General features: G+C 32.9%; 1 protein-coding gene across 3 annotated transcripts in view; it reads right to left on the bottom strand.

The window, feature by feature from the left end:
• Positions 1-10,341, bottom strand: part of LOC126882335 (cytochrome P450 4C1-like) — a 389,204-nt gene extending 378,863 nt beyond the window's left edge. For 2 of the 3 annotated variants that reach the window (XM_050647215.1, XM_050647227.1), the window contains exon 1: positions 10,097-10,341. The gene's annotated coding sequence lies outside the window, so the exon portion shown is untranslated. The remainder of the gene's footprint in view (positions 1-10,096) is intronic. The other variant, XM_050647219.1, reaches the window with a different exon arrangement.
• Positions 10,342-20,106: the final 9,765 nt, after the last annotated feature.

Below are 20,106 nucleotides of genomic sequence, written 5' to 3'. Positions count from 1 at the left end.
AAAATGTATTCCTGAAATCACCTGTAAGAATAAAATGTTACAGAGATATGCTTCCTGCTGTTCCACTGCCACCGCAACCCATTTTAACACGTTGGGAACATGGTTAGAAGCAGCTAATTTCTATGCTGATCATTTTGTTGATTAAAAAAAATAATTAACCCTTTTAACGGATGATAGTTGCCAATCTTTATTGGAAGCTAAGCAAGCCTTCCAAAATAACATCCTCCAACAGCAACTGTCAGTCATAAAATCAAATTATAGTTTTGTCCAGAAAACTATAACTCAATTACAATCCTCTTTAAAAATTATCATTGTTAGAGAGTACAGTTTTAATAAAAGAATTTGAGTCATTGTGTCAAAACGTTAAAGGTACTATTGGAAAGGAAATTTTTCAAAAATTTAAAGTGACCATGGAAAAAATAGTGGTTACCAGGTTCTTTCTGAAGTGGTTCAAGTACTAGCTGGGACATTTTCCGAAGCACTTAATTTAGAACCATCTATTATAATAAATTTGAAAAATGCACCAGTTACATCAGTTGATGTCGAAAAAGTTTTTCTATTTACAAATATATGTATTCAGATAGGAGCCATAAGTTTTTATTAGAAAATTTTGAACATCATTTGATAATCTATTGTTACCACAATTCAAAATAATATTTATATGTTAAAATAATTGTATATGTTAAGTATTTATAATATTGTAAGTATTATTGTAAATATTTTTTATTAGATGCATATTTTCTAGATAAATATGCATATTTTGCATAAAATACTGCATATTTTTGCATAAAATACTGCATATTTATGTGCATATTTCATACTTTTTTATTTGCATATTTGCCTAAGTCTAATGATGACGTTCTAAGATTTTATGGCAAAGGTAAAATACCATAGTTAAGACATAAGCAGCATACTCTCAAATGGATCACCAAATCCAATGGATCAAATATTATTACGAACTTACTTGAGGTAAAAGCAAAAGCAAAAGGAGCAAAAATTATACTACTAGAATGCTAATTATTGTCTTTCTCGGATTCTCTGATCAATAATAATGTAAAATACACAAACAAAAATAAATAATATAATGAAAGTATTTTATGCTCGACCTAGGGATGGTCCTGCTGGTGACTACGAGGAAATGCAAGCATTTATCCGAGTTTTGTTTCTTGTTTCTACTTTTGCAGCTACTATGTCCAAGAAAATATTTCACCAAATATTTCAAGCTATAAGATTGGACGACCACTAACATGCAAGAGAATTCGGCAGTGTTGATAATCTTGCACCCATTCTGTTGATTCCCGTGATTATTTTGGGCAAAAGATATTCCACCACGGAGAAGAGGGCACAACTGCCCCTGGCAAGGAAAGCATGCCTTGTCACAGTATAAAGAGGGACAGTAGAACCACTCTCCGAAAAATTGGAAGTAAAATCTGCAGTCGCGCATGGCGACCGCGCAATGTTGTTAGTCGCTTTTGACCCACTAGCCCAGTCGGGTTAGACGAAGAACAGGCCCAACCTTGCATTAGGAGCTGCCCCAAATTTTATTTTTCTAATATTTAGAGGGAGTCAATAGTAGTGTAAATTTAAAATCTCGACTGAATTCCGTTATTGCGTCAGCCTCCATCTTGAGTTTAAACGAGAACCGTTTTTGCTTAATATCTCCGCCATTTTAGATTTTTCAACAAAAAGTATACGAACCAAAATTGTTGAAAATGTAATTTTGTATAATTTCTATTACAATTTTTTCGTGCATATCTATACAAAAATAGAGAGAAATAAATTCTACACAATTTTGATCTCTTTCGTTTTTTTGCTAAAATTATTATTTAAGGTAGTACATATGCGGTAATGACGCAAGCATAAGACCTGATTGATTTTATAGCAATTGTTTTTGTTCAATATCTACGCCATTTTCAACTAAAATTGTTCCAAATATGATTTCCTACAATTTCTTTTTAAAAAAAATTTTCATACGGTTGATATTTTCCGAGTTAAATGGGAAAATACTAAAAGTGGTGGGGGGAGCATAATTATTGAATTAAATCTTGTTTCCGAGCTGCTCCAAATTTTATAATTCTATCATTTAGGGGAGATGAATAGTAGTGTAAATTTAAAATCTCGACTGAATTTCGCGGTTGCATTAGCCGCGATATTGATTTTAAAGGAGAACCGTTGTTGCTTAATATCTCCGCCATTTTTAACTTTTCGGCAAAAATGGTAGAACCTAAAATTGTTGGAAATGCAATTTTCTACAATTTTTTTGCACAATTTTTTTATGCGATCAATATTTTGCGAGTTAAGGGGGAAATAGTGGAAGCGGAGGGGAAGCATAATTATTGAAGTGTCCCATTTATTATTAACTTTACGACATAATTGTACATAAACAACAATAAAGAGAATTATATTTTATACAATTTTTGAAAATTCCAATGAAACATCAACCAAACTAAGTATATAAAAGGCATAAATAATAATTTATATGCATTAAGTTCACTTAATTTTATTAACTAGCGGGTTTTATTGGTTGAATTTGTCTGTCAATATTTTAAGTTTCATGTCAGCTAATATATTTTTATATTTCAACATTTTTTTTTTAATTTTGGACTCTATTGAGGGGAATTTCCCCATTCCGCTCGTAGACCCGCCACTGGCTCTCTCGGAAAATTGTAGTAAGTCGTAATTGCAACAATTTCAGTCCTTACACTTTTTGTCTAAAAGTTGAAAATGGCGGAGATATTGAACAAAAACAAATACTATAAAATCAATCAGGTCTTACGCTCGCATTTTTACCGCATACTTATTCCCTTAAATATTGATTTTATCAAAAAAATTAAAGAGATAAAAATTGTACATTTAATTGTCTTCATTTTTTTATAGGTACATATTTGTTGTAAAACTAATACATAATAAACAAGATAATTCAAAAATTCCATAATTTTTCTCTTAACTGTCACTATTTCCCCCCATAACTCGGAAAATCTCGACCGCACGAAAAAAATTATAATAAACGAAATTATAGAAAATCGTATTTTCAACAATTTCAGTTTCTACACTTTTTGTAGAAAAGTTGAAAATGGCGGAGATATTGAGCAAAAACTGTTCTCGTTGAAAATCAAGATGACGGCTAACGCAACGGTAGAATTCAGTCGAGATTTTAAATTTACACTACTATTGACTCATCCTACCGATTAGAAAAATAAAATTTGGGGCAGCTCCTAATGCAAGGTCAAATGCTATCACGACTCGGCTACACTCTCGCATTGCTAGTAGCATAGAAACGTATATGTATATAAAAATAAATAGATAAAAATAAGAACGTATGTAATTCATTTGTTTCAAAATACATTTGAGTGCTGTCCGAAAACTGAAAGAAATGTTTATTCGACAAATAAACATTGTTTTTTGCCTTAATTAAATGTTAAAACTTCCACCCACCGGTTTCTTAGCAGTTTGAACATTGAATTTAATCGAAAAGCAATTTTTATTTGTGAAATAAACAATATTATAGGTTTTCATGAGAGCAGTAAAATATACTTTGAATTAAATAAATTGCTTACATTCTTCTTTTTGTGTCAATTATTTTATTAAAATAATTTTTTTCGTACACCCTGTCAAAAAAATCATTGATTACGTCATCATGCCCAGGTGGATGACGTCACTACTATGACATATATTCCAAAAAGTCATAATTTAAAAATAAAAATCAACCTATCTCAGGATTTCTTTCCAAATTCGTCCATTCTCGAGATAATGAATTTATTCCAACTCAAACGTCCTCACTGTATAACTTTTGTTATTTGAACATTTTCATTAACTCACGAAATTTGAAGTGAATCTGTTCAGTCAGACAAAATTTGGAGGTGAGTATTTCGAGAGTGACTGGACTAATTATATTTTATCAAAATACTGAATAAAGAATCGGTTAGTTTATTAAAAAACCTTTAAAATGGCTGTGCTGTTAGTTTTTTAAATGGATGGAATTATTTTTAAACATTTTAAAAGTAAATAAATTGTTAATAACTTTTGCACAAATGCTTTTACAACTGAATCGGTTATTTTTGAAAGGGGGTAGCACTATTTTCAACTTTTCGAGTTATAGTAAAAAACCTTTCTCTCTTTATGTCATCTGGTGTTAAGTGCAGTTTCGCAGTATAAACTATAACCATGCAGCTCATCAGTGCTTGCTTCCTTTCAACACCAAATGAAGCGAATAAAGAAAGAGAGAAGGGTTTTTACTGTAACTCGAAAAGTAAAAAATGGCGTTTACCCTCTTTCAAAAATAATCGATTCAACTGTACATGTTACTCCAGCGAGAGGTTTTGTGGATAATATTTGAAACAACAAATTGTTTTTAAGCAATTCTACTTGGTTATATTAATAGGCCTGTAGAAATTTGATATATAGCTTAACGGTGTCTAGTCGGACAAACTTTGTTGTACTTACGGGAACACTGGAACAGGGGAAGTTTTAATTGTCGAATACTTTGTTTTGTGGAATAATTTGGAACGTCAGACTACGAAAACGTCCCATGTATTTTGTCGAGCAGAACTTCCAATTGATTTGTTACCCTTTCATTAAACTTCATGAAAAAATCAGACTGCTATTTTTCACCTGTCATAATTTCTGCCATTTGACATGTTCTACGTGTCGGACCTATTAAAATACCCAGTTGGTGATAAAAACTGCTCTGATTTTTGGATAAGAGTTTAATGGAAGGGTAACAAAAAAAATTGGAAGTTCTCTCTCTCTCCGACAAAATACATGGGACATTTTTGTAGTCTGACGTTTAAAATTTTTACCTTTTCCACAATTAGAACTTCCCTGTTCCAGTGTTCCCATACATCAAAGTTTGTCCGACTAGACACTGTTAAGCGAATAACAAATTTTCAGCTTGCCTATAAATAATTTACAAAAATTAACAGTTTTTTGCAAAGCTCTAAGTAGTATAGTATAGTTGATCCAAAAGATGGCATAACCCAGACATCCAAAGTGAAAGTTATCCTTCAACACCAAATTGTTCTATATGCTCCACACAATGTCCAGAAAAAAGTCACACCATTTTGAGCGTCGGGTTTGGGAGGGAGAGGGGGGAGAAATCGGTAAATTCGTAGTTTTTTAAGTTTTTCGCCAATATTTCTAAAACTATGCGGTTTAGCATGAACAACTCTCTATACAAAATTGTTCTACATTAAATTTGAAATAAAAAGGGTTATATGCATAATCTTTCTAAAATGAATGGTTCCAAAGTTACGGAGGTAGTATAATATAACTGGTCCAAAAAAAGGCCTAACCCAAACATCCACAGTAAAAGTTTTCCTCCAACACCAAAATGTTCTATATGGTCCACATATTGTTCAGTAAAAAGTTACACAATTTTGAGCGTCCGGTTTGGGAGGGAGATGGGAGAGAAGCCAGTAAATTAGTAGTTTTTTTACGTTTTTCGTCAATATTTCTAAAACTATGCATTAGCGTAAACAATGTTATATACAAGAATGTTCTACATGAAATTTAAAACAAAAAACGTTTTATACATAATTCTTATAAAATCAACGGTTCCAGAGTTACGGAGGGTGAAAAGTCGAGGTTTTCGATACTTTTTATATTTTTTGGGCAATATTTATGATATAACTATACCAAAAACCCAGACATCCAAAGTGAAAGTTATCCTCCAACACCAAATTGTTCTATATGGTCCACATAATGTTCAGAAAAAAGTCACACCATTTTGAGCGTCGGGTTTGGGGGGGGGGAGAGGGGAGAGAAATCGTTAAATATAAAAAGTATCGAAAACCTCCACTTTTCACCCTCCGTAACTCTGGAACCGTTGATTTTATTACAATTATGTATAGAACCTTTTTTATTTTAAATTTTATGTAGAATATTTTTCTATAGAACATTCCTTACGCTAAAGCATAGTTTTAGAAATATTGACGAAAAACTTAAAAAAACTACTAATTTACCGACTTCTCCCCCATCGCCCTCCCAAACCGGACGTTCAAAATGGTGTAACTTTTTACTGAACAATATGTGGACCATATAGAACAATTTTTTGTTGAAGGAAAACTTTTACTTTGGATGTCTGAGTTAGGCCTTTTTTGGACCAATTATATACTACCTCCGTAACTTTCGAACCGTTCATTTTAGAAGGGTTATGCATAGGGCCTTTTTTATTTCAAATTTAATGTAGAACAATTTTGTGTAGAGGGTTGTTCATGCTAAACCGCTTAGTTTTAGAAATATTGACGAAAAACTTAAAAAACTACGAATTTGCAGATTTCTCCCCCCTCTCCCCCCAAACCCGACGCTCAAAATGGTGTGACTTTTTTCTGAACGTTATGTGGACCATATAGAACAATTTGGTGTTGGAGGATAACTTTCACTTTGGATGTCTGGGTTTGGGTCTAACTATACCATACTAAAGACAGAAAATAGTAAAATTCAAACTATTCTACAGCACCAAATGAAAGAAGAGGGGTTGTTTTATCAAATAGTTGTTGATAAATTTTATGTAGATACTATGTAAATAATACTTATGGCAGGCGAGCCAAAGCGGCATTTTGCGTGTTACTTTTACTTCTTCTTTTGCCCTTTAATTCGTCCAATTTTGAACATAGGCTTCCCCCAGTTTCCTCCATTCGCTTCTGTTTAGTGCTTTCTGTTTCCAGTGCGTTCCTCCTATCTTTTTAATGTCGCCTCCCCATCTCATCTTGGGTCGTCCTCTTGCTCTCTTTCCTGTCCATGGTCTCCATTGTTGTATCGTGCTATTCCACCTATTGTCCGTTTGTCTAGCGTTATGACCTGCGAAGCTCCATTTTAGCCTGGTTATTATACTTTTACTTACGCGTCAAAAAATCACATGGGGAGAAAATTTGTACTATGTAATTAGCCCCTACCATATGCGTGTAACAAAAATACAGGTCATAAATCACATATTCTGGGACCAAAAATAGTTCGATTGAACTTAACTTACCTTAGTACAAATGGGCACATAAAAAAAGTTACAGCCCTTTGAAGTTGCAAAATGAAAATTGATTTTTTTTTCAATACATCGAAAACTATTAGAGATTTTTTATTGAAACTGGACATGTGGCTTTCTTATGGCAGTAGCATCTTAAGAAAAAATTATAGTGAAATTTGGACACCCCATAAAAATTTTATGGGGGTTTGGTTCCTTTAAACCCCCCCAAACTTTTGTGTACGTTCCAATTAAATTATTATGGTAGTACCATTAGTTAAAGACAGTGTTTTTAAGACTTTTTTTTTCTCAGTAATTTTTCGAAAAGTCAGTTTTTATCGACATCTTTTGAATATTTGTCAAATTCACAACATATTTGTATATGGTTAAGTACGATTATGGAGACTTGGTAATAATATGAAAATTTATTTATGATTTACATTTTTAGGTATATTTTGAACCATATTAAAAAAGAAGCCACATCTCGATAAAAGGTGCCTTCTCGAAAAAATAGAAAGAAGCAAAAAAGTTTAGAAAACACTGTGTTTAACTAATGACACCGCAGTAATATTACAATTGGAACGTACACAAACATTTGGGGGGTTTAAAAAACAAAACCCCATAAAATTTTTATGTAAACATATTAAAAAATAAGCCACAACTCGATAAAAACTGCCTTATCAAAAAAATGCTAGGAGGCAAAAAAGTTTTAAGAATATTGAATTTAACTAATGAGACCACAATAATAATTTAATTGGGACGTACACAAAAGTTTGGGGGGGTTTAAGTGAAAAAAAAACCCACATAAAATTTTTATGGGGTTCATAAATTTCGGTATAATTTTTCTTTAAGATGTTCCTGCCATAAAAATGCCACCTGTCAATTTTCAATAAAAAATCTCCAATAGCTTTCGGTATATTCGAAAAAACCGATTTTCATTTTGTAATTTCAAAGGCCTGTAACTTTTTTAATGTGCATATTTGTACCAAGGTAAGTTAGGTCCATTCGAACTATTTTTGGTCCCACAATATGTGATTTAATTTATGACCTGTATTTTTGTTACACCCTGTATAATATGGACTTTTTATACAAGGGCTTCGTTGAGGGCAGTCCTAAAAAAATCTATCCTTACTAAAACCCGACCGCGTCAAATTAAGACACGGTATCTTAAGTACATGAAGGACAGTGTGCATATGCACAATGTGCATATAGACCAGGGCGCATCTGTAAAAATATTAGTACATTTGGACGTTGAGAGGTGACTCAAATTTTTTGCAGAAATTTCTTGAAAATAAATCAAATAATAATATTTGAGTTATCCTCCCTCTCAAAAAGATCCGGTACATTGTTTAAATAATCAAAATGTCAAAAAATGCAGGAAAAATTCGATTCTTTTCTTCGTTTTTTGATTATAACTTTAAAAGTATTCATTTCCGAGAAAAGTTGTACTGAGATAAAAGTTGCGTAATTATATTTCCTACAATATAGAATGGGTTAAGAATTTAAAAAAATAGTTACCCTTGTTGCAAAATAGCAATAATTGCGAAAAAAACATACAAAAACAAGTATTCGCATTTTACATTTTTCAACCATTTATGCTACACTTAGGACCTTCATATTTCACTCAGAAAAACTTTATGATACAGTAAAACAATACTGTAAATTTCATTAATATCAGTTCAATAGATTTTGCAAAATAAATTTTGCAATCCAGCTTTCGCAAAAAAAATTCATTTTTTCAAAATGTTACAGGACTGAAAATAAAGCAGATAGCACGTTGAAATTGTTTTTGCATATAGAAGTTTACTGTACCTTTCATTTGCAATTTGGCAAAATTAAAATCAATTAACCACCACGGCGTCAGGAATTTTTTTTTAAATAAACATTAATTATGGGTGCTACGCGCAGGACAGCGGATAGTTTGCTCTTATTGGGCATTCCAATGACCTTTGATAATAATTGATACATTTTAATTTTTATTACATTTCGATAGAAATAAATAAATTTGTTTATTGCAAAATAAAAACACATACTCTATCCTTTGAAATAACACTTTTATTAGCAAAAACTTTATTGTTCATATATTTTAACTTAGAGAATAAAAGTTTATTATTTTTAAACATATGCAATCGTTTAAACAATATTTCACAAACAATAATAAAATTAGTTTGATTTTTGTGGAATTAAAATATTAAAATACAACAAAATATAGAGTAAGAAAATAATATATTAGATAAAGATTGGAAGAAATTTTGGTGTAAATCAACTTGTGTGAATCGAACACCGCTGTCCTGCGCGTAGCACCAAAAATTAATGTTTATTTAAGAAATTTCCTGACGCCGTGGTAATTAATCGATTTAAATTTTGAAAATTGCAAATGAAAGGCACAGTACACTTCTATAAGCAAAACAAATTTCAACTTGCTATCTGCTTTATTTGCATTCCTGTAAAATTTTGAAAAAATGAATTTTTTTTGCGAAAGCTGGATTGCAAAATTTATTTTGCAAAATCTGTTGAACCGATCTTAATGAAATTTACAGTATTGTTTTACTGTGTCATAATGTTTTTCTGGGTGAAAAATGAAGGTCCTAAGTGTAGCATAAATGGTTGAAAAACGTAAAATGCGAATACTTGTTTTTGTATGGTTTTTTCGCAATTATTGCTATTTTGCAACAAGGGTGACTATTTTTTAAATTTTTTACCAATTCTATATTATAGCCAATTTAATTACGAAACTTTTATGTCAGTAAAACTTTTCTCGGAAATGAATACTTTTAAAATTATAATCAAAAACGAAGAAAAGAATCGAATTTTTCCTGAATTTTTTGACATTTTGATTATTTAAACAATGTTCCGGACCTTTTTGAGAGGGAGGATAACTCAAATATTATTATTTGATTTATTTTCAAGCAATTTCTGCAAAAAAATTTGAGTCACCTCTCAACGTCCATCTCAAAACAGATGCGCCCTGGACTAATATTATTATATTATGCGCATATTTTGAATAATCTTAGTTTCATATAATATGTCCGGTCTCTTAAATACTATTAGTTCTAAATGCACTAGTGCACTTGTCCGTATTGGTTTAGCTCATATTTTTAGAATGCAGTATATAATAGTAATAATAATAGCGTAACTCACCTGATGTAACATTTCTAACACAATATTATCAACTCCACTGATCCTATAACCTACATACCGTAGATATAAACTGTTGGAATAGCAATATAGGTAAACGATATATTGTAACTTATATACTATGCAATTTTATTGTATATTTCGTGAAACTAAACATTAAATGTAATCAAAAACAACATCAAACATGTTTATTAGTTATTAGAGGTTATCTATTAAAGTTTGACCCTCATTTAAGTACACGAGTAGACATAATCGTCTATTTCTATGTATCCTAATGCTTATTTACTAGTGTTAACATTTGTTATAATACCATATACCAGGGGTAGGCAAGCTCCTTGATAGTCCGAGCCATTTTTCAAAATTTGAAATTTTTCGCGAGCCGCAATTAAACAATTAACTAAAAAGTGTATAAAAGATATTAAATTTTTCTCTTACCGTTTGGAGTTCACGAATTTTAAAGTGAAATAAAATGGTTCACATCGATGTTTCAAGTATGCAAATAATTCTACCAGCAGCCTTTACTAATTCAAGATACTTCGATCCTTCATCATCCTTCCATCTTTTTCTGGAATGGCCTATTGATCTTCTATCGTCTCTGAAAATACACCGTCTTTAACACTATGTCTTTCTCTGATCTACCACATGGGCTGCCCATCTTATCTTAGCTTTTGTATGTCTGACGATGTTTTCAGTATCACTATCCTGTCAGTTCATCTCTTTGAGGACCAAATATCATTCTAAGGACTTTGGTTTCAAATACCAGTAGCTTATTTATTTCCCAGTAGCTTCTTTATTTCATTTGTGACCACATAGCCGATCTTCAACAACGTATCACTATAATCGGAAAACACAGTAAGAGAATGGGATTAGAGATTAATATGATCATCTCCAGAAACATGGATGCATTTTAAAACTCCACCATAACACTGAATACCGTCCATTGAAAAAGTGAGCAAATTTAAATACCTGGGAACGTGGCTTTTTGAAGACTGGGCATCGGACAGGGAAGTAAAAGGTGGCATCAGGAAGGCACTGGCCTGTTCAGAGTTCGATCTTCAACTGAGACTAAGGTTTACTAAGTCCTACGTATGGTCGGTGCTGCTATATGGCGTAGAGGGCTGGACACTCAAAACGAGGGATATAAACAGATTAGAAGCTTTCGAAATGTGGCTTTATCGCCATATCCTAAAGATACCATTGACAGCGAAAGTCACAAATGTAGATGTCCTTAAAAGAATCAACAAAAACGCCAACTTTTCGAAACCATCAAGAAAAGGAAATCAGTGTATCAAGGTCGCACCAAGTGAAATGAAAAATACCAGTTAATCCAACTTATAATCGAGGGTAAAATTTAAGGCAAGAGAGGAATGGGACGCAAGAAAATGTCCTGGTGTTTTTCTGAAGCTATTTCCTTGTGGCATTTTTATAAGTAAGTATTTTCTATGGGAAATAAGCAACAATTTTACTAAAATAAATTTTACTAAAACTATCTTTTAGTAAAGTCGTCCCAGGAACGCAACTCATAAATATTGGCGATATCATTTTAAAGTCTTCTACTTTAAAATGTATAATATACGTCTGAATTGCCAATATAAATGAGTCAGATTTAATAAATTATTAGAAGAATTTTTTTTTACTTAGCAACAACATTTTTGTTTATTTTAATAGTATTTTGTATTTTGACAGCGAAACCCGATTTGGGCTTCGAAACATTAATAAATTCATTTTTTAGTAAAATTGTGGCTTATTTCCCATAGAAAATACTTAATTATAAAATGTCCTGGCTCCGAAACATTAGGCAATGGACAGGCATTAACGACAATCAATCTCTGATACATTTTGCAAGAAACAGAGAGTTAATGAAAATTGCGATCGCTAACATACATTAGTGAATTTGCATCTGAAGAAGATTTATTTCCCACTGATGTAGAGTCCAAGTTTCACTTCCATATTTAACAATTGGGCGAATAATTGGCTGTATAGTCTTAATTTAGATTATTTTGCTAGCAGCTTAGATCTTAGTATTGATGATAGGGAGTATAATGATCTATTCTACGCAGCTATCCTTGCTAAGACCTCTTTTTATAATGTGATTGTCATCTGTGATTACCGTTCCGAGATATTTAAACTCTTTTACTACTTCGAAGTTATGGTCATTAATAGTTATGTTCTGCCTACCTCTTGATTTTAGATTTTTTGTTACTAGCATGTACTTCTTGTTCTTTAATTTATTCGAAGACCCAGACTACCTGTTTCTTCCTCGAGTTGTGAAAACACATCTCTCACGTCTCTTGTAGAATGATCGACTGCACCTATATCATCAGCAAAGGCCAACAATAGTTTTGATCCTCAATACGCAAATCCTCCTGTCAGCTCAGATGATATTTTACTTATTAGATATTCTAAGGCCAAACTGAATCGTAACAGTGATAAGGGATCTTCTTGACCAAGTCCTGATGTTACGCTTAGTCTTTTATATTTGTTGCCACATCTTGAAACAAAAATTAAAAATAATTCAGGGACATTTATTGAGAGCCAAAAATAATCCTTCAAAGAGCCACATGTGGCTCGCGAGCCACAGTTTGGCCACCCCTGCCATATACTATTATTAATTAATATTATGTATTATTAATTCAGTATAATAACTATTATAAATATGGAGTCACAAGTAGGCGAAGCAATAAAGCACTAAAATCGGCCTTACCCCCGAAAACAAAAAACGATAAGACGAATCTTAATATTTTTTGAAGTTATACTTCTTTACCCGCAATTTGAGGGCGAATTTTTTTTTATGTTAAAACCTATGATCCCGGCGCATGCGCATTATAACTTTGTTCTGATTGGATGTTCAAATGACATGTCAAAAATTATTCAATATGGCGGCTGTGGTACAGCTGTAGTTTGATTATTTATGGTTGTTGCATTTTAAAATTTTTGTGAAAAGAAACAACAAACAAAAATTAGTTAATAGTTATACTGAATTTGTAAATATAGTTTTCATATACCTATATTTTTGGACTTTTTGCTATTTTGGATAAGGAAAACTCATTCTAATTTGGTAAGTAATTTTTATTATAATCATATTGTAATTATACATTTGGATTAGGTTGAAATACAGTAGAGCGTCGATTATCCGAACTAATTGGGGGATATAGGTGTTCGGAAAACCGATTTGTTCGGATAATCGAACTACAATATATTGATACATATTTATAGTCATACATATTTATCCACAAGTGAATAAAAGCCATATTTATATACCTACATTTTTATTGATATCTTGATAATGACAACTAGCAACTAAACAAGAAAGTGCAGTCTTTGCAACAACATAATTATTTTTGGATACAATATTGAAGAAAATTGAAGATATTTTAAGCTTCAATTACTAACGCTTGCTCGGTATTCGAGTGCGGGACGCGGGAGTGGATAGTTCGAATAAGCAGTCGTTCGGTTGATCGACGTTCGGATAATCGACGCTCTACTATACATTTATTTTCTCAAGAATGGGGATTTTAGAGAAAAATCCCAAATTTGGTCCGATTTTTATTTTTAAATTATGATTTTTTGGCGTAGATTTATTTATCTAGTAGGTATGTAATGCTTTTATTTACATACTTAATTTGATTACCAACAAAAGTTCTACCAATCTTCATCTAACATATTTTTTTCTTACTGTTTTGTTATATTTTCTTCCACAAAATTTAAACTACATAATTTAATTATATTCAAAACAACTGTCAAACAGTAAAACGTTCAGTTACCCTATTTTTCCACATGACAAATAATGTGGAATTGGACGAGTGAGTCTAGGCTTCGATTACGAATCAAAGCGTCCCGAAATTCACGGGTTCGATTCCCGATGCAAGTTTTTATTTTTTTATTTTTTTATGCATTTTATGATTTTAAGTATATTTGTTATATAATTTTTTTTTCAGAAAATGCTTATTTAAAATTTTTGCCAACAATTATTATCGTTCAGAAATCATTTTTTCTTTGTGGCATTTTTCAATGTATTTGTGTGCGTTTTAATCTTTTATTTTTTTAAATTTTTGGTATTGTCTTAAAAATCACATAATATGTAGTAGAAGTATAACTTCTTACGTGCGTACAAAGTACACACACATTCTTTTTTTTGCATTCGATTCGTGGATGCACCAGGAAACTTTGTGACCCCTAGCCATGAGATAATATTAAAAAACTGCACACAAAAAATCTTATAAAGTGCATCTGAAACAGACAATAAAAAAAATTCAGAACTCGTCCATTATCGGCGGAAGTAAGTTCAATTTTTTTACTCGGGGATTTTGGGGTCGCTGAAAACGAGTATGACGTCGTAAGTGATTTCCGTAGTACCTGGTGCCCAGGGTACCTACTGTTTACCTCGTCTTGTGGAGATTTCGGCAAATTCATTAAAACATTAGTCAAAAATTTTAACTCGGGTTGTTTTTGGGGTCGCTGACGACGAATATGAAATTGGAAGTGATCTCCGGAGAACCTGGTGAACAGGGTAACTACTGCTTTTCTCGTCTTCTGGTGATTTTGGCAAATTCATTAACGAAATTAGTCAAAAATAATTAGTCACAACATAAACAGTAGGTATCCTGGACACCATTTACTCCGGAAACCACTTCCGATGTCATATTCGTCGTTAGAGGCGCCAAAAACCCCCAGAGTAATGAATTTTGACTAATATTTTAATGAATTTGCCGAAAACTTCAGAAAATTAGGTAAACAGTAGGTACTCTGGGTACGAAGTACTCCAAAAATCACTTTCGATGTCACATTCGTCGTCAGCGACCCCAAAAACCCACCAAGTAATAATTTTTGACTATTTTTTTAATGAATTTGCCGAGAAAGCTCCAAAAGAGGAGGAAATCAGTAGGTACGCTGGACACCAGGTACTCCGAAAATCACTTTGGATGTAATATTCGTCATCAGTGACCCCAAAACTGCCGAATAATTATTTTTGACTAATTTTTTTTAAATTTGACGAAAACTCCAGAAGACGAAGTAAACAGTAGGTACCCTGGGCACCAGGTACTCCGGAGATCATTTTCTATGTCACATTCGTCGTCAGCGACCCGAAAAACCCCCGAGTAACAAAGTGAACTCATTTTCTCCGATATTTCACGAGTTCTGAATTTTTTTCATTGTCTGTTTGAGATGCACTTTAAAAATGCATTTCTTGTATGCAGTTTTTTAATATTATCTCATGGCTAGGGTCACAAAGTTTCCTGGCGCATTCACGAATCGAATGTAAATAAGAATTATGTATTAAGATCCGTCTTGTCGTTTTTTTTTCAGAGGTTCAGTGATTTATTGCTTCGACTAAAGGCACTGTATCCTGTTTTTAACACAAAAAGTAAACGCAAAAGACAGATTCACACCCATAATTTAGTGTTTCAACATTTGAAAATACTTGATGTACTTTAGCGTCATTGCTAGTAGATGAACGATTAAGCTCATTGCAGTTTCCTCTTAACACAACTTTTCAACCAGTTTTTCATCGTTAAATAGTTAAACGCTACTTTTAAACGAAAACAACGCTAGAAGGAGTATCAGCCACGCTCATATGTTATTACTCGGGCAAATACCAGAGTCAGACTGAGGACAAGAACCGACTCTTTGGGTCCGAGTAAAAGAGCGAATCGGAGAAAACCGGTCAGACTGGCGCCTGGGAAAAACCCGGTTCTAGTCGCTACTCAGCTATTGTTAAGGTACGTATCCATACAAGGGTAAACTCCGCTCGGTGTAGCTGCTTAAAAGGATACGGAATGCGCTCCCCTACATATAAACCGCAAACCTGTTGAATCGAAGAAGGTGAGAGCTGAGCGGTGATCACCGACTTATCCACTATGTGGAGCTGCTACACGGAGCGGGGTTCACACTTGTATGGACACGTACCTTAAGGCCGATGCCGCACTGTAGGAAGTTTGGTAGGATGGTGAATGGTAGATATGGTTGCCTGGCGACCATCTAGCTACTTATACCACGAATAACAAAACGACGGTAGCCGCAGTGGCTTCCCACTACCATCTAACCATACGGTGGTTCGCCAGGCGTCTATCCACCCATATCAGTCGTGTTTGATATTCCATCCGGGTAGCCTGGCTATGGAGGAAAGCGTAATAAGTGCTGTGTATAAAAGAAGAGCAGTTTGGGACCCAGCAGACCCACTATGTGTCGAACAATGGCTTAAAATATCTGTTTTATTTATTCTTTGCAGTTGTATTAAAAAATCCAATATTCAAGTCAGGTTAATTTAAAAAACAATTTGTACCTTTAAGTCGATTTTTCTCCACTTTCTGAAAAGTGCAGTTAGTGAGTTTTACCTCTAATAGGACGATATGCTAAAAAAACAAACCAAATGTAACGTAACAAATGAAACAAACGATTCCTCAGCAGTCAGTTGGATACTGACTTTTGACTTCATTTCACTATTTCACTGCGCTCCTCCAGGATGCAGCTCCCCTCCACTATCCATCTTTAAAATCCACCCTCCAAGCGACCATCTAGCATCCTGCAGTGCGGCATCGGCTTAAGAGCCACGCCGCGACCCACTGGTTGGGAAACGCTGATATATTGGACTGGTGCAGATTTTTAATCAGTGTCACCAGATGTATTGGTGTGCCCGTTTCTATTAAAATGGACCACAGATTTATCCAGCTTACAAAATCAAATACCTTTTGGTAGTCAACGAAACATATAATCATAGGTACTTGAAATTCTCTAGAGTTTTCAATGACTTGTCTTAGGTTCGGGATTTCTTCTCGTGCACCTGTACCCTTTACTAACCCTGCTTGTTCCTGAGGTATTTGGTAATGGATGCAGGTTTTTTATTTGTTTTTGATGATATGCAACAAGGGGGCCTACACTCCCTCTAAGGGGAAAGTTTACTCATCACAGGTACCTACGGTATCAAAAAGATTAAGCTCTAGTGGGACTCTTTCCATGATCTTGAACCTTAGGTGACTTGATACACCAGAGTATTTCCCAAAAATTATCGTACTTATTTAACTCGACGTCGGCGTCGAAATATTGCTCTTTATTTATTTTTCTAAAATCCTCAAACACGCTCAATTCCACACGTTGTGTAAACAAAACTACTAGTCTGATTCCAGTGAGATTTTAACACTGGCCGCCAACAAGATTGTATTATGCAGAGTGTTTCATTGGGAAACGGAAATACTTTAATTGTGAATAGAGTTCACTGAGGCGGTTCTAGGTATACTACAATTTTTGCCCTGCCGACTTCTATAACCGAGTTACAGGGTGTTTTATCGATTTTGCCAATTTCTTTCTTAAGCTATAACTTTAGAACCAACCTGTATATTTTTTTGATATTTGGTACACATGTGTCTCATCCAAAACCCAAACGACCGACATACTAATCACAAGAAAAATCCATTTCCGGATAAACAAAAAATTATAAAGTATATGTGACCTTAACACAACACCCTGTATATTGAAATTCTGAAAATCTGTTTCCATATTTGAAAATAGCACAAAAAACTAAGTCCTACCGTTCGCTTCAATTTTTCGGCCAGATAATTTTATGACTTTGAATGATTTTGAATTTATATTGAATTTTTTAAGAACTCTGACATTAAAAAGCAGGTATTATTAACTTTTAATTATAAATTATTAAAGCTATTGAATAAATACTCATTTTAAAATTAACCAATACTTATTTACCACATTGGAACGACCAAATTATTAATCACAAGAAAACTCCAGGTCCGGATTAAAATGAAATCTTCAAAATCTGTTTGCACCTTTGAAAAGACCACAAAAGTCTGAGTATACCTGAGATATCTCTATAAGTAATGACTTATTTTGAAATAAAATATATTGATACTTTTAAGAACAATGAAATTAAAAAGCAGATTTTTAAAGCAATTTTAACAATAAATTATTAAAGTTATTAAATAAATACCCATTTTAAAAATAACCAATACTTATTTACGACATTTGAAAGACCCACTTACAAATCACAACAAAAATCCAGGTCCGGATTAACAAAACAATATGAAGTAATTGTAACCTTGAAACAACAACCTGTATATTGAAATTTTCAAAATCCGTTTGCACATAGGTATGAAAAGAGCACAAAAAACTAAGTTTAATTGTTCGCTTCAGTTTTTTGGCCAGGCAATTGAATGAATTTAATTTTGCAATTATGTCGAAATTTTTAAGAACACTGGGAACTAATAATAAAAATTAAAGCGGTAGGTATATTAAAATTAGTTTTTCGTGCTCTCTTAAGGTGTGCAAACGTATTTTAAAAATTTAAATATACAGGGTGTTTTTTCAAGGTCACAATTACTTTGTATTTTGTTGTTAATACAGCCCTGGATATTTCTTGTGATTAGTGAGTCCTTCTAACGCAGTAAATAATAACTGATTATTTTTAAAATTAATATTTATTCATTAACTTAAATGATTTATTATTAAAAGTGCTTTAAAAACCTGCTTATTAATTTCAGGGTTCTTAAAAATTTTAATATATTTAATTTCAAAATTAAAGTTAATAAATTTTTGCACGAAAAATTAAAGTGATATATCCGATAAACTCGGATTTTTGTGGTCTTTTCAAATGTGCAAACAAATTTTGAAAATGTCAATATACAGGGTGTTGTTTCAAGGTCACAATTACTTTATGTTTTTTTGTTAATCGGGACCTGAACTTTTCTTGTGATTAATAATGCGGTCTTTTCAATGTGGTAAATAAGTATTGATTCATTTTAAAATGAGTATTTATTCAATAACTTTAATAATTTATAATTAAATTTAATAATACCTGCTTTTTATTGTTGAGTTCTTAAAAAATTCAAAATAATTTCAAAATTAAAGTCAAAAAATTGTCTGGCCGAAAAATCAAAGCAAACCATTATACTTAGTTTTTTGTGCTCTTTTCAAATATGCAAACAGATTTTCAAAATTTCAATATGCAGGGTGTTTTTTTAAGGTCACAATTACTTTATAATTTTTTGTCAATCCGGACCTGGATTTTTTTTGTGATTAGTATGTCAGTCGTTTGGGATTTGAATGAGACATATGTGTACCAAATATTAAGAAAATATACAGGGTGGTTCCAAAGTTATGGCTTAGGAAAAAATGAGCAAAATCGATAAAACGCCCTGTAACTCGGATATAAAAGTCGGTAGGGCAAAAAAATTAAGTATACCTAGAACGACCTCGCTGACCTCTATTCACCATTAAAGTATTTCCGTTTCCCAATGAAACACTCTGCATAATAGTAGATTTGTTTGCGATAGTGGCACCATCGAGCATGGAGGTTAAGTATTTATCGGAACACCCACGTTTGCTTCCCTATCCCTGTCATTTCAATGACAGTGACAACCTCCCCATTCAACCACACCAATCTCCTATGGAAGTCTCACTCTCCCTCTTGTCGTTTCCCCATTACTGGGGTACTTGATTTCTTTGAATATTCCTAACAATTCTTTCCATTGGTTTCTATCTTCAGCTCCTCTAAGAGCTACGCAGAAAGAATTTCAGCTGAATTCCTTATTTATACAATAATATATTTACTGTGTTTTTAACCTTGGTTTTCCTGAAACTGTCGTCCTGAAAGAGCTACCCATTTTAATTTTAACACAGGCCGCCAACAAGATTGTATTATACATAGGGGAGTCAATGAGGATATTTGGCTCCGAATTCCATCCTACTGCATCGATTTACTTGATATTTTCACAGACTGCTATTACTGACCAACATTATTCCTGTCATTTGACATGTTCTCCGTGTTCCACTCATTAACATGCCCAGTTAGTGATAAACACCAGTCTGATTTTGGCATGAGAGTTTAATGATATGGTAACAAATCAATTGGAAGTTCTGTCCGACAAAATACATCTGACGTTTTCGTAGTCTGACGCTTAAAATTTTTAACGTGTTCTTCCATTAAAACTTCCCATGTTCCAGTATTCCCATATATCACAGTTTGTCCGGCTAGACACCGTTCAACTATTAACAAATTTTCAGCT

The sequence above is a fragment of the Diabrotica virgifera genome, chromosome 3, assembly GCF_917563875.1.
Source record: "Diabrotica virgifera virgifera chromosome 3, PGI_DIABVI_V3a".
In the NCBI taxonomy this organism is placed as follows: domain Eukaryota; kingdom Metazoa; phylum Arthropoda; class Insecta; order Coleoptera; family Chrysomelidae; genus Diabrotica; species Diabrotica virgifera.
Note: the sequence above shows the minus strand (reverse complement) of the source record. Positions and strands in the feature narration are given on the sequence as shown.